The 11,221-nt window shown below is 44.2% G+C and overlaps 1 non-coding gene across 1 annotated transcript; it reads left to right on the forward strand.

The window, feature by feature from the left end:
- Positions 1–1,290: 1,290 nt before the first annotated feature.
- LOC145161965 (small nucleolar RNA R71) lies at positions 1,291–1,397 on the forward strand. The gene has a single exon (XR_013738820.1). It is a non-coding gene; the product is annotated as a small nucleolar RNA R71 (small nucleolar RNA).
- The last annotated feature ends 9,824 nt before the right edge of the window (positions 1,398–11,221 follow it).

Here is an 11,221-nt window from a genome sequence, read left to right on the forward strand (position 1 = left end):
GAATCGGCTAAAGCATAAGTCTTCAAATTGTTACCAAACTCACATGGAAGAGTGAGGTGTCCGGGATCTCCCATCTTCTTAGGTAACTCTCCCAATACAGCTCTTGAGCTTTGTTCACTAAGAATGACCTTAAAATTTTTCTTTAACTCATGTCGAGTATCTATTAAATCTCGTAGGAACTTCGCGTATTCTGGAATTTTTGAAAGCGAATCAACAAAAGGAGTATTAATAGGAATACCCTTTATTTGTTGAATAAACTCCAGATGTTCCCTTTCCAGTGGGCTAAGACTAGCTCGGGACGGGAATGGCAAAGGCGGATTATAAGCTGGAACGGATATGGAAATTTTCTGTTCAGACCGGGTCCACGACGTGAGCATAGCGGGCTCACGACGTGAACTGGGTATTCCAGCAGATTCTTCATTTTCTAGTTTCGGCTTCTTCGGCTTTGGATCGGGCTGCGTTGGTTCCACTTCTAATGCCTCCAAAAATTCAGAGATTGCCTCTTCTTCAGTATCAATAGCCATAACATGAGATTGAGCTTTCTTTTCGAGAAGTTGTGAAGATAATTTATTAGTCACCAAAGTAGTGAGTTGACCGACTTGGACTTCTAGATTATTGATTGATGCTTGATGATTCTTTAATGAAGCTTGCTGGTCAATCATCATTTTGTGCTTTACTTTCATCATGTTCATGTGTTCCTTTAGCACTACATCAGTATCATCATGTCTTCTCTCGGATGCTTCCATAAATCGGGTCAACATGTTTTCCAAGTCTACTTTATTTTCGTCTGGTGGTTTCTCTTTTTGATAGAAGCCTCGCCCTGTCTGCTTATATTTTTCTTCTTTTTGCCTCTTGTACTCATCGTAAGGCAGCTACTCTTTCTTTGGTTTTCTCTAGTCTTCATCATACTTGTCCCCACTTGAGTAGCAAACTTGAGCCTTCTTGTTCCCATGTTCATCCAAATGGCAATCCTTAGTCAAGTGTGGCCCACTACACCTTCCACATCCAACCCTTATTGCATGAATTGATTGGTCCATTTGGGTCAATCTCCGGTCCATAGTATTTAGCATCGCCATCATAGCAGCTATCTCTTCATATTGTGCACCCCCACTGCCTTTTACTCCATCTTGTCTTGGGTTGTGGTACTCTCGAGAGTGTCTTGCGAATTCTTCAATTAACTCCTTGACCTCCCTTGGATTCTTCTTTGTTAATGGCCCTTGAGAATCAAGGAGTTGTCTTGTCATAACATTGACTCCATCATAGAAAATAGACATCTCTTGTTGGATGTTTAGGTCATGTTGAGGACAATTCCTTAATAACCCTTTGTAGCGCTCCCAAGCTTCGTATAATGACTCCCCCGGTTGTTGCTCAAAGTTGGCTATTGCCTTCTTGAGTTTAGCTATCTTGGAATGTGGGCAAAACTGATATAGAAATTGCTCACGCATTTGAGCCCAAGTAGTAATTGTACCAGGAAGAAGTGCTTTCAACCAGTCTTTTGCAGCTCCTTTGAAAGTGACTGGTAGCATCCTTAGTAAGATGGTGTCTCTGATAACATTCGGGACATTGAAATAGTCAGCAATGTCGTTGACTTCATCTAGATGCTTAAATGCATCCTCATGATCCTTCCCATAAAATGGAATATCCTTTAGTGCAGTGAGGATATGTCCCTTCAGCTCGAATGTGGCAGTGGCAGGTATCGCTGGTTGTACTAAACCTGGAACAACATCTTCACGAATTCGCTTCTTGTAAGCACCCATTGACATTTCTTCAATGTTTGCCATCTCGTTTCTTGGCTCGTTCTCGGGTTCACTCGTATAAAGTCCAAACTCAGTCTCGGATTCGTACTCGGATTCGGTTGGGAAAGGTATTTGATGTATGCTCTCAACTTTGCTCTTGTCCTTTGAAGATGAACTGGACTCTCCCGTTTTCTTCCCCGACTTCTTTGAGAACACTGACTTGAGTTCTTGTAAGGGTGTCTTCTTTGGTGTTTGATCCTCCTTTACGTTCTTATCTTTCTTTTTGTGAAGGGCTGACTCTGGATCTTCAAGTGGTGGCACCAAAGGTGTATTGGACCCTGTGGTCATGTACTCCTGAAAAATAAACAAAATAAAAACATAAAACTGAACCAAAATAGAAAAGCAAACTAAAAACAAAGAAAACTAGGATCACAGTATTCACGTCGTGAGTCTGTAAGGCTCACGTCGTGAGTTCTGTAATACTGAAAAAAATGAAACTAAAAAAATAACTCTTTGCAGGTTTTACCTCACAAAAAGGATCGATTAATTTAAAGCAAATAAATCAGAAATTACTAAGCCGTTCCCCGGCAACGGCGCCAAAAACTTGATGCGTGCAAATAGCTACACCTAATTTTATTATTTATAACCTAACTACCTTAACTAACTAATTGCACCTAGGCAGTGTACCTAGTCAAAATTATAGAATAGTTGGGTAAGTCGGGTGTCGATCTCAGGGAACGATTTTGACTAATTAATTTATCTACTATTAAATTGACCTAATTTTAGAGCAAAGAGGGGGTTTTATCTGATTTTGCAAGACCAGACGAACTTAAATCACAGAATTCAATCAATTAATTAAAAACACTCCTGTCTAGTTTGAATCCACTTCTTTATTTATGTTTAGCTAATAATTATGGATTATCAAAGTTGGTCACCAATTATTATGTAATTAGCAATTCAAGTCCAAATTTACTAATCTTTTTACCAATTCATGGACTACCTTGTATGGTCACACATAAGTAAAACACATAATTAGTTATTAATTATAAGTGAGCTGTGTAAGATTTATCTAAGCAAACACAATTATGGTCATAAATTATGTCCTCTAGCACAGCTAAATTAGTTACTTTTATCACTTATCTAAGATTTTGGTCGATCCTAGCTCTAGTAATTCAATGTCCACTAAATCACTAGGTTTCAAGTTCATGTAATTTAATGGTTACTAAGCTACATAGAACATGAATTTAAGCAACTAAGAAACTAAAATAACATGCTAGGTAATGATAATCAAACACAAGCAATTTACCAACTAATCAAATTCAATAGTCATTAAGCTAAAACATAATTCAGAAGCTTCATCTAGCTAGACAAGAGCTGCTAGATTCAGCTACTCATACTAACAAGTAAGCAAAAACAAATCAAATTATCAAACATGTTCATAACTATCAAACTAATTAACTAATTATGAACCTTTACTCCTTTTGATGCTGAAGGCCTTTTCCAGAACTCTTCTTCTGCTCAAAATCGTCTTCAGGTAACCTTTCAATCAGCCAAAAACTCTCCAAGTCATAATGGGCAAGGGAATTTATAGTTTTCTGATTTCCCGAGTTCACGTCGTGAACAATAAGGATTCACGTCGTGAATGCGATCTTTTCGTATTCGACAAGGACTCTTTCACCCGGATGCATATCTTCTAGAATACTCTACTCACGTCGTGAATCATGAACTATTCACGTCGTGAGTACGTTTTTTGCTGAGTTTTCATCCTTCTTCCCTTCAAGCCTCCAAAGTTTCAAATATTGTCAGTTTCAGTCCCTATCTTCGAGAATGCTTCTATTTTGGCTGTAAATAACAATTTATCCTTATAAGTACCATTATTCTATGCAAATAACCAAAATATTGATAAAAATGTAGATAAATATTGCCTAAAAATATGTATAAATATGGCAATATCAATGGTTTTTATAAATAATCAAAATGAAATTTTTGGACCGTATTTTTGGGTTGTTTCAACTTGGTATCAAAGCCTTGGTTTGAGTTATTCGGGTACACTCTTGGGTGTGTCTGGACTCAAACTAAGGACTTGGTATGGAAACTTTTCAATGGAAAATCATTTTTATAAAAAGAATTTTTAAAAGAGAAAAGACTTTTGAAAAGAGAAAAGGGTGTGGTGCATGCAATCAGCCGAGCTCAAGTAAGTACTCCCAAATTACCCATACAAGTTTATGTTATGATATGTTATGAGAACTGCATGCTAGATTAGGACTAAGGATCTAGGAAGGATGTCTTATGTCTGTTATATGTGTATCAGCTTTATGAGAACTGCATGCTAGATTCAAACTAAGGATCTAGGAAGGATGTCTTATGTGCCTGTTATATGTGTCTCAGCTTTATGAACTGCATGCTAGTACAGATTGGTCAGTGATGGCCTGAATGAGATATGTTTGATTATGTTCACTCGATACTCGAATGCTGCTTGCTTTGTGCTTTTAGGAGTTCGAGTTATCTCTTACTGACTAGTATATGAATATGTTAAGTTACATATTGCGAGGACTAAATAATTTCAGAAGGTTAGGTCTAGCTCTATTGCGTAGCTCTTGTTTGAGTCCATCCGTTGTAGGGTAGGATCTCTCATTCGAAGAATTATCTAGTCTTAGTGGTATGTAAAGTATTCATGAGCTAGTTAGGGATAGATAGCAGGGACTTCTTACGTAGTTGATAGCGGACAGTGGGTTGGTGATTACCCTAGGGCATGCCTAGGATGAGATTAGTATGAGATCAGCAGTAGTAGTAGAAGGGACTTGGTGGAGTCAAGGCAGTTCTTGAGGAAAGTACGGATAGATGTGGAAGGTAGTATGGGCCCGTACTTGTAACATCCCAAGTTCGGAAGCAAGAAGTTGGAGGGTGCTAAGTGTAAATTAAGGAAGCTACTCGACGAGTAGGTATGCTACTCGTCGAGTCGGAGCGGGATGGATCGCGGGTTAAGTGGCCAACTCTCCGAGTCGGAAGACGTACTCGACGAGTTGGTGCTGGAATGAGAAAACCCTAATCCTGAGTGTTGCACCCTATTTAAAGGACTTTATGTCCTTCTCCCAGCCTCCTATTCCCCTAGAGAGTTCCAGAAAACCCTAGATTCGAGTGAGTCTCCATTAATAGAGAGAATAGAGCCTTGGAGGAGAAAATCTTGGAAAGGGGCTTGAAGATCAAGAGACTTGCTGCAAAGGAGTGGTGTAGATCCGGGATCTACTTCAGTTGGAGCATATATTGGAGGTATTAATCTGTTGCTTGGGCTCTTTTGTATCTAGATCTATTATCATTTGAGATTTGGGGTATTTTTGGTATGATTGTGAGCTATTTCGAGTTAGAGGCTTAGATCTGAGGTTGCTACTTCAGATCTAGGCTTGTGATGGTCCATAATGTCATAAAGCTCCTGTCTAAGAGTTATTGGTGAAGCCCCTTTGTCATAAACCCTAGCCCTAGAGTGTTTTGGGCTTATATCTCCTTCGTTTCACGTAAAGTTTGCAACTTTATGTGAGGGTTAGGCTGTAGAAGAGTGGATCTATGGATTGGAGCCCATGCATGGCTCGAAAAGCCTCTGTATGGATTGAGAACTGAAGAGACTTGGCGAGTCACATGGGTGTACTCGACGAGTTGTATGAACATGTGCATGGGCTCGGCGAGTTGGAAGAACAACTCGGCGAGTCTGTTGAAGATTGCCTTGGACTCGGCGAGTCTGTTCTTGGACTCGGTGAGTCTGGTCGCAGAACCCAACCTCTTTTGGTTAAAGCTTTGGATTAGTGAGTTGGTTGGCGACTCAGTGAGTTCGACAGGATGGGATTCCGAGATCGTTGAACTCGACGAGTCTTGGGGCGACTCGGCGAGTTGAGTCGTGTTATGGGAGTTTTTTGAGTATAAGAACTCGACGAGTCGACGGGTTGACTCGGCGAGTAGAGTCAACCAGGAAGGTTGACTTTGACTGAGGACTTTGACTTTGACCAATAGTTGACCAGTTTGACTTCCAAGGGTATTTTGGTAATTTTGGTATTGGTTCTTTGGTAGTGTGATGTGGTGAAGTTCGTGTCGGTGGTCGGAGCAGCTTGGTCGTATCTCTTCAGTCGGAAATTGCAGGTGAGTTATCCTCACTATATCGACAGGGTCTACGGCACCAAGGCCGTCCCTTTATCGGATGGAAATACGGGTATTGTTTGTTATGTTATTGCTTTGCTAGATCTGCATCCTGGTATTTAGGATGGTGTTATGTTAGTGACCTGGTTAAGGTCGGTACCCGGTATATAGGGTAATGTTATGCTAGTGACCGGTTAGGTCGGAATCCTGGTTAGGATGTTGATATGCTATGTGATCTGTTAGACTGTTTGTCTGGTTAAGGATTTGTTATGTGATTAATTGTTTTATGTGCACATGGTTGTTCGACGGGGGTTGGGTTGAGGCGGGTCCCGCTTTGTGCTGTAGGCCAATATACCCAGGGCGGACCGGATATTCCGAAGGCCCAGCGAGCGGTCCGGATAGGCTGAAGGCCCCCAAGAGGGCGGACCAGACGTGCCGAGGCTCGGAGAGTGGACCAGGCCGACTAAAGGCCCGGTGTGGGCGGACCAGTCATACTTTAGACTCAGAGAGTGGACCGGGTGGATTGAAGGCCCGGTGCAGGCGGACCAATCACACTGTAGACTCGATGTACATGGCTAGACTCGGAGGGTGGACCAGGTGGACTGAAGGCCCTGTGCGGGCGGACCAGTCACACAGTTGACCCGATGTGCATGGCTGTTCTGTATTGTGATATGATATGAGTATGGTTATATGTGGTTGGTATTTTGGGGGTAACTCACTAAGCTTTCGGGCTTACAGTTTCAGTGTACTGTTTCAGGTACTTTAGGAGATCGTGGCAAGGCGAAGGCGTGATCGTACCGCTCCTCATGTTTTATGATTTATGTAATATGGTTCTGGGGGATACTCTGATGTTTAAACTATTTTGAAAACGAGATGTATGAACTTAATGGTTTTTGAATGAATTAAAATGTTTTAAATTGGCTCAATTTTTATGGGTGTTAAAAGTTGGTATCAAAGCCTTGGTTTGAGTGAATTGGAGGAACATTCGTGTGAATCCAGTCTCAAATCAAGGAGAGATTTTCGAAAATAGTTTTCAAAAGGTTTTCAAAATAAGTAAAGGAGGACGCAGAGGGTACGATCAGCTGGAGCCAGTAAGTAGACCCCAAAATACCATACAAGTTATTGATTATGTGTTATGTTAGAACAACATGCTAGTACTAGGCTAGGGAATTTCAGGAATTGCATGATAAAATTTCCTGATTATGTGATGCCTACTAGCCTAGGGTTTTCCTTATATGAGATATTCAGCTTTCCTCTAGGAGTGAGCATTGAGCGCTCGCCGTGTGTGTGTATATGGTTAGAGTGTTGTGGTGATACTTGAGACAAATATGGGTAGGTGTGGAAGGTAGTATGGGCCCGTACTACTGAAAGCACAGGACCCATACGCGTATCAAGGAAGTCACAACTCTCTAGGGTATCAGTTATGAGATAGTTCCCCGGGCGGGTATGTGATGTGTCTAAGGGTCTTGTTGGTGTATTGCAGTATGGCGATTACGAGACGTTTCGGGGCAGGATCCGGTTCGGGATCGGGATCAGGAGAGGGTGGTCAGGATGGACCAGTACCACCCGAGGTCATTAGTCAGATGAGTACGGATGAGTTGGATGCCAGGATTCGTGAGATCCTGCATGATGAGGTTGATGCCATGTTCAGGGCTGAGTTGCCAGAGATTTTTGGGTCGATCAAGACCGCCATGGTTGAGTATTTTGATGAGCGTTATGCAGCTCTTGCGGAGACGGCTGTCACGGCAGCTACAGCGGCTGTAGCAGCGGCAGGGGGAGGAACCAGTCGAGGTTTTCAGTATCGGGACTTCGATAATACGAATCCCCCTACTTTCGATGGAGTTCAGGATCCGATCGTTTCTATGAGATGGTTGTCATACGTGGAGGGATGTTTCTTCACGTGTTCATGCCCTGCTGATCAGAGGGTGAGGTGTGCTCTGAACCTTTTGAGGCTCGGGGCGAAGGATTGGTGGAGGTTAACTACGGGATCTTATTCGGATGCGCAAAGGGTTGCGATTACTTGAGATCAGTTCCGGGAGATGTTCAGCACTCGTTATGTTCCACGGGTTGAGAGAGAGAGGTTGGCTCAGGAGTTCTTGGAGCTGAAGTAGGATTCAGAGTCGGTGACGGAGATCACCAGGAGGTTCACTGAGAAGGCGATGTTTTGCCCGGATTTTGCTTCGGAGCAGGCTCAGATGTCCCGATATCTGAGTATGTTCAAGAGGGACACCAGGCAGTTTATTTCCACGCAGAGGTGTGATACCTTGTTAGAGTTGCAAGAGGCCGCCAGGCGGCGGGAGTTAGAGATGGAGTTGCAGTTGCGAGAACAGAGGCAGACCCCGGTGCAGTCGCAGCCGGCGCCGAAACGGTCCAAAACCGTTGACTCTAGGGTTGGAGGTCAGAGCAGCCACACTTGTGAGAAGTGTGGGAAGGGTCATGCCGGAGTTTGTAGGTTCGGCGGTGCGTGTCGCAAGTGTGGGAAAGAGGGGCATTATGCGAGGGATTGCCGTCAGTCGGTCCCGACTCAGTATGGGAGGCTCAACTGTCCACAGCTTGTTGCAAGACCGGTGCAGGCTCCAGCACTGGCCACTTTGAGGATTACAGGTGGAGGTCAGGGAGGAGCGGAGCCTCCGAGGGCTCAGGGACGCGCTTTCCAACTTACAGCAGAGGAGGTCAGGGCAGAGCCGGATGCAGCTGCGGGTATGTTTCCATTTTGATATCTTGATATCTTGTTGATGATGTGGTATTGTAAATCTGTTCGCCTTTTTCGCATGAATCATGGTAAGATTGAGGATCTTAGTAGTTAGGGGTTGTAGTCGGTTAGCATCCAAGAGTATAGGTGATCGGAAGATTGGATATACGATCTCGTTGCTAGGAATAGCGACTGTGATGCAAGAAGTGTTCAATTGGGATTCGAACTTCCTTGGAGTTCGGGATGTGCGATGTCAGGAGAGTGTTCTGCGGAGATTGCTCACTCCGGAGGGATTTAGTTCCGGGAAAAGAGGGGGAACTTTATCAAGTAAGTTCGATCGAGTTACGCCGGTTTGTCAGCGGAAGTTAGTAGTTGGTACACTAAGTGGGGAGAATTGGAAAATTCTCCGGTAAAACAGCAAGTATCCAGGGTTGGTTAGCCGCTTAGATTTATCAGTGTTGTTAGCCGAGAGTGTGGCATGATTGGAGCAAGTGATAGACAAGTGGGGCAGGGAACAGACCATGGTTTCATGGTGAGGTAGTTGGTCGATGTGAGGCCTGGGTTTAGGCCATGAAAAGAATTCCGGGAACGGAACTGGAGTTCGGAACCCCAAGAGGGCTAGAACAGACTGCATGGGAGAGATTCCCAGGAAGGATGGTTCAGGGTGACGTACAACAGTTTTGAGTGGTCCGGATAGACTGAAGGCCGGAAGGCGTACCAGTCAGACCGAAGGCTCGGGGAACAGTCCAGACAGGCTGAAGGCCCAGGAGGGCGGTCCAGATATGATGAAGGTTCTGAGAGTGGTCCAGATAGGCTGAAGGCCTGGTAAGGCGGCCCAGTCATGCTGAAGACTCTGTATGTGTTAGTAGATCTGTATGCGGAGAATGAGTGAATATGTCGCCATGCAATAGTAATCGATATGGTCTAGCCCCAAGTATTGATCATGATGATGGAGTTGGCTTGAGGCTGTGCGTGGGCCTTGTTAGCTATGTGATCGGATTCGGAGTATATGGGAGTTCGAGAATAGCAGTTGCTCTACATGGATAGTGTAGAGTGGAGTTTAGCTCAGTGGCACTTATAGGTGTGGTAAGGGTTGTTGAGTAGACTTCCTGGAAAGGAAAGGTATGTAGCTCCGGAAGGAGTGGGGGTCCTCTTAAAGGAAGGCAGTGGAGTAAATGGATGATCGAAAGTGCTTGGTAGTAAGCACTAGGATTGTACCAGATGTATGGAAGCACATACGGGTTGGATGCCCGTTGAGGTTGTGGAACGGTTAACACTGACGCGGAGTCAGGGGAGCTCGGAAGTGATGCAAGGGTAGATCCTTGGATTCCGAATTATGGTTGTGGTCATGAGCTATGGATATAGTGGTGTTCCATCCTAGGGATGGATGGACCATCGTAGACGTGCCTGGTCTTCCAGCCCGAGGCTGATTGGTCCAGGTACGATGTGTATGAACGTTATAGCTGGGTGTTCAGGAGGGTTGCTCGGAAGCTGTGAAATGTTCCATCATGTCAGCGCGATAAGGGATTTGATCCAGGGAGGAAACGGGATGAGTTTCCATCGGTGCAAGTTAATAGAGGTAGCGCCAGTTGGGCGAAAGATAGCGAGTTAATACTAGGTCAAGACCCGGTGGTTTAGAATGGTATCCAGTTTTCGCAGGTGGCGAATGAATGCGTAAGACGGAAGTAAGGTAGTGTCTTCAGGTGGCACTTAGTTGATGAGTGTTGTCATCAGAGAAAAGAAGCCGGTGGCCGGCTTGAAGCAGTTGACCAGGACCCTGCAAGGGAAGAAATGGATTTTAGGGATTCGATAACTGTGTTTGAAGGAATCTGGGTCGGTTTGAGATCAGTGGATGCATTGTGGGAGTATCATCCGGAAGTTTATGTTGCCGCAGGCTTCGAGGACGAAGCCTAATTTAAGTGGGGGAGAATTGTAACATCCCAAGTTCGGAAGCAAGAAGTTGGAGGGTACTAAGTGTAAATTAAGGAAGCTACTCGACGAGTAGGTATGCTACTCGTCGAGTCGGAGCGGGATTGATCGCGGGTTAAGTGGCCAACTCGCCGAGTCGGAAGACGTACTCGACGAGTTGGTGCTGGAATGAGAAAACCCTAATCCCGAGGGTTGCACCCTATTTAAAGGACTTTATGTCCTTCTCCCAGCCTCCTATTCCCCTAGAGAGTTCTAGAAAACCCTAGATTTGAGTGAGTCTCCATTAATAGAGAGAATAGAGCCATGTAGGAGAAAATCTTGGAAAGGGGCTTGAAGATCAAGAGACTTGCTGCAAAGGAGTGGTGTAGATCCGGGATCTACTTCAGTTGGAGCATATATTGGAGGTATTAATCTGTTGCTTGGGCTCTTTTGTATCTAGATCTATTATCATTTGAGATTTGGGGCATTTTTGGTATGATTGTGAGCTATTTCGAGTTAGAGGCTTAGATCTGAGGTTGCTACTTCAGATCTAGGCTTGTGATGGTCCATAATGTCATAAAGCTCCTGTCTAAGAGTTATTGGTGAAGCCCCTTTGTCATAAACCCTATCCCTAGAGTGTTTTGGGCGTATAGCTCCTTGGTTTCACGTAAAGTTTGCAACTTTATGTGAGGGTTAGGCTGTAGAAGAGTGGATCTATGGATTGGAGCCCCTGCATGGCTCGAAAAGCCTCTGTATGGAT

The sequence above is a fragment of the Lactuca virosa genome, chromosome 2, assembly GCF_052849685.1.
Source record: "Lactuca virosa cultivar CGN04683 chromosome 2, Lactuca_virosa_CGN04683_v6, whole genome shotgun sequence".
NCBI lineage: Eukaryota > Viridiplantae > Streptophyta > Magnoliopsida > Asterales > Asteraceae > Lactuca > Lactuca virosa.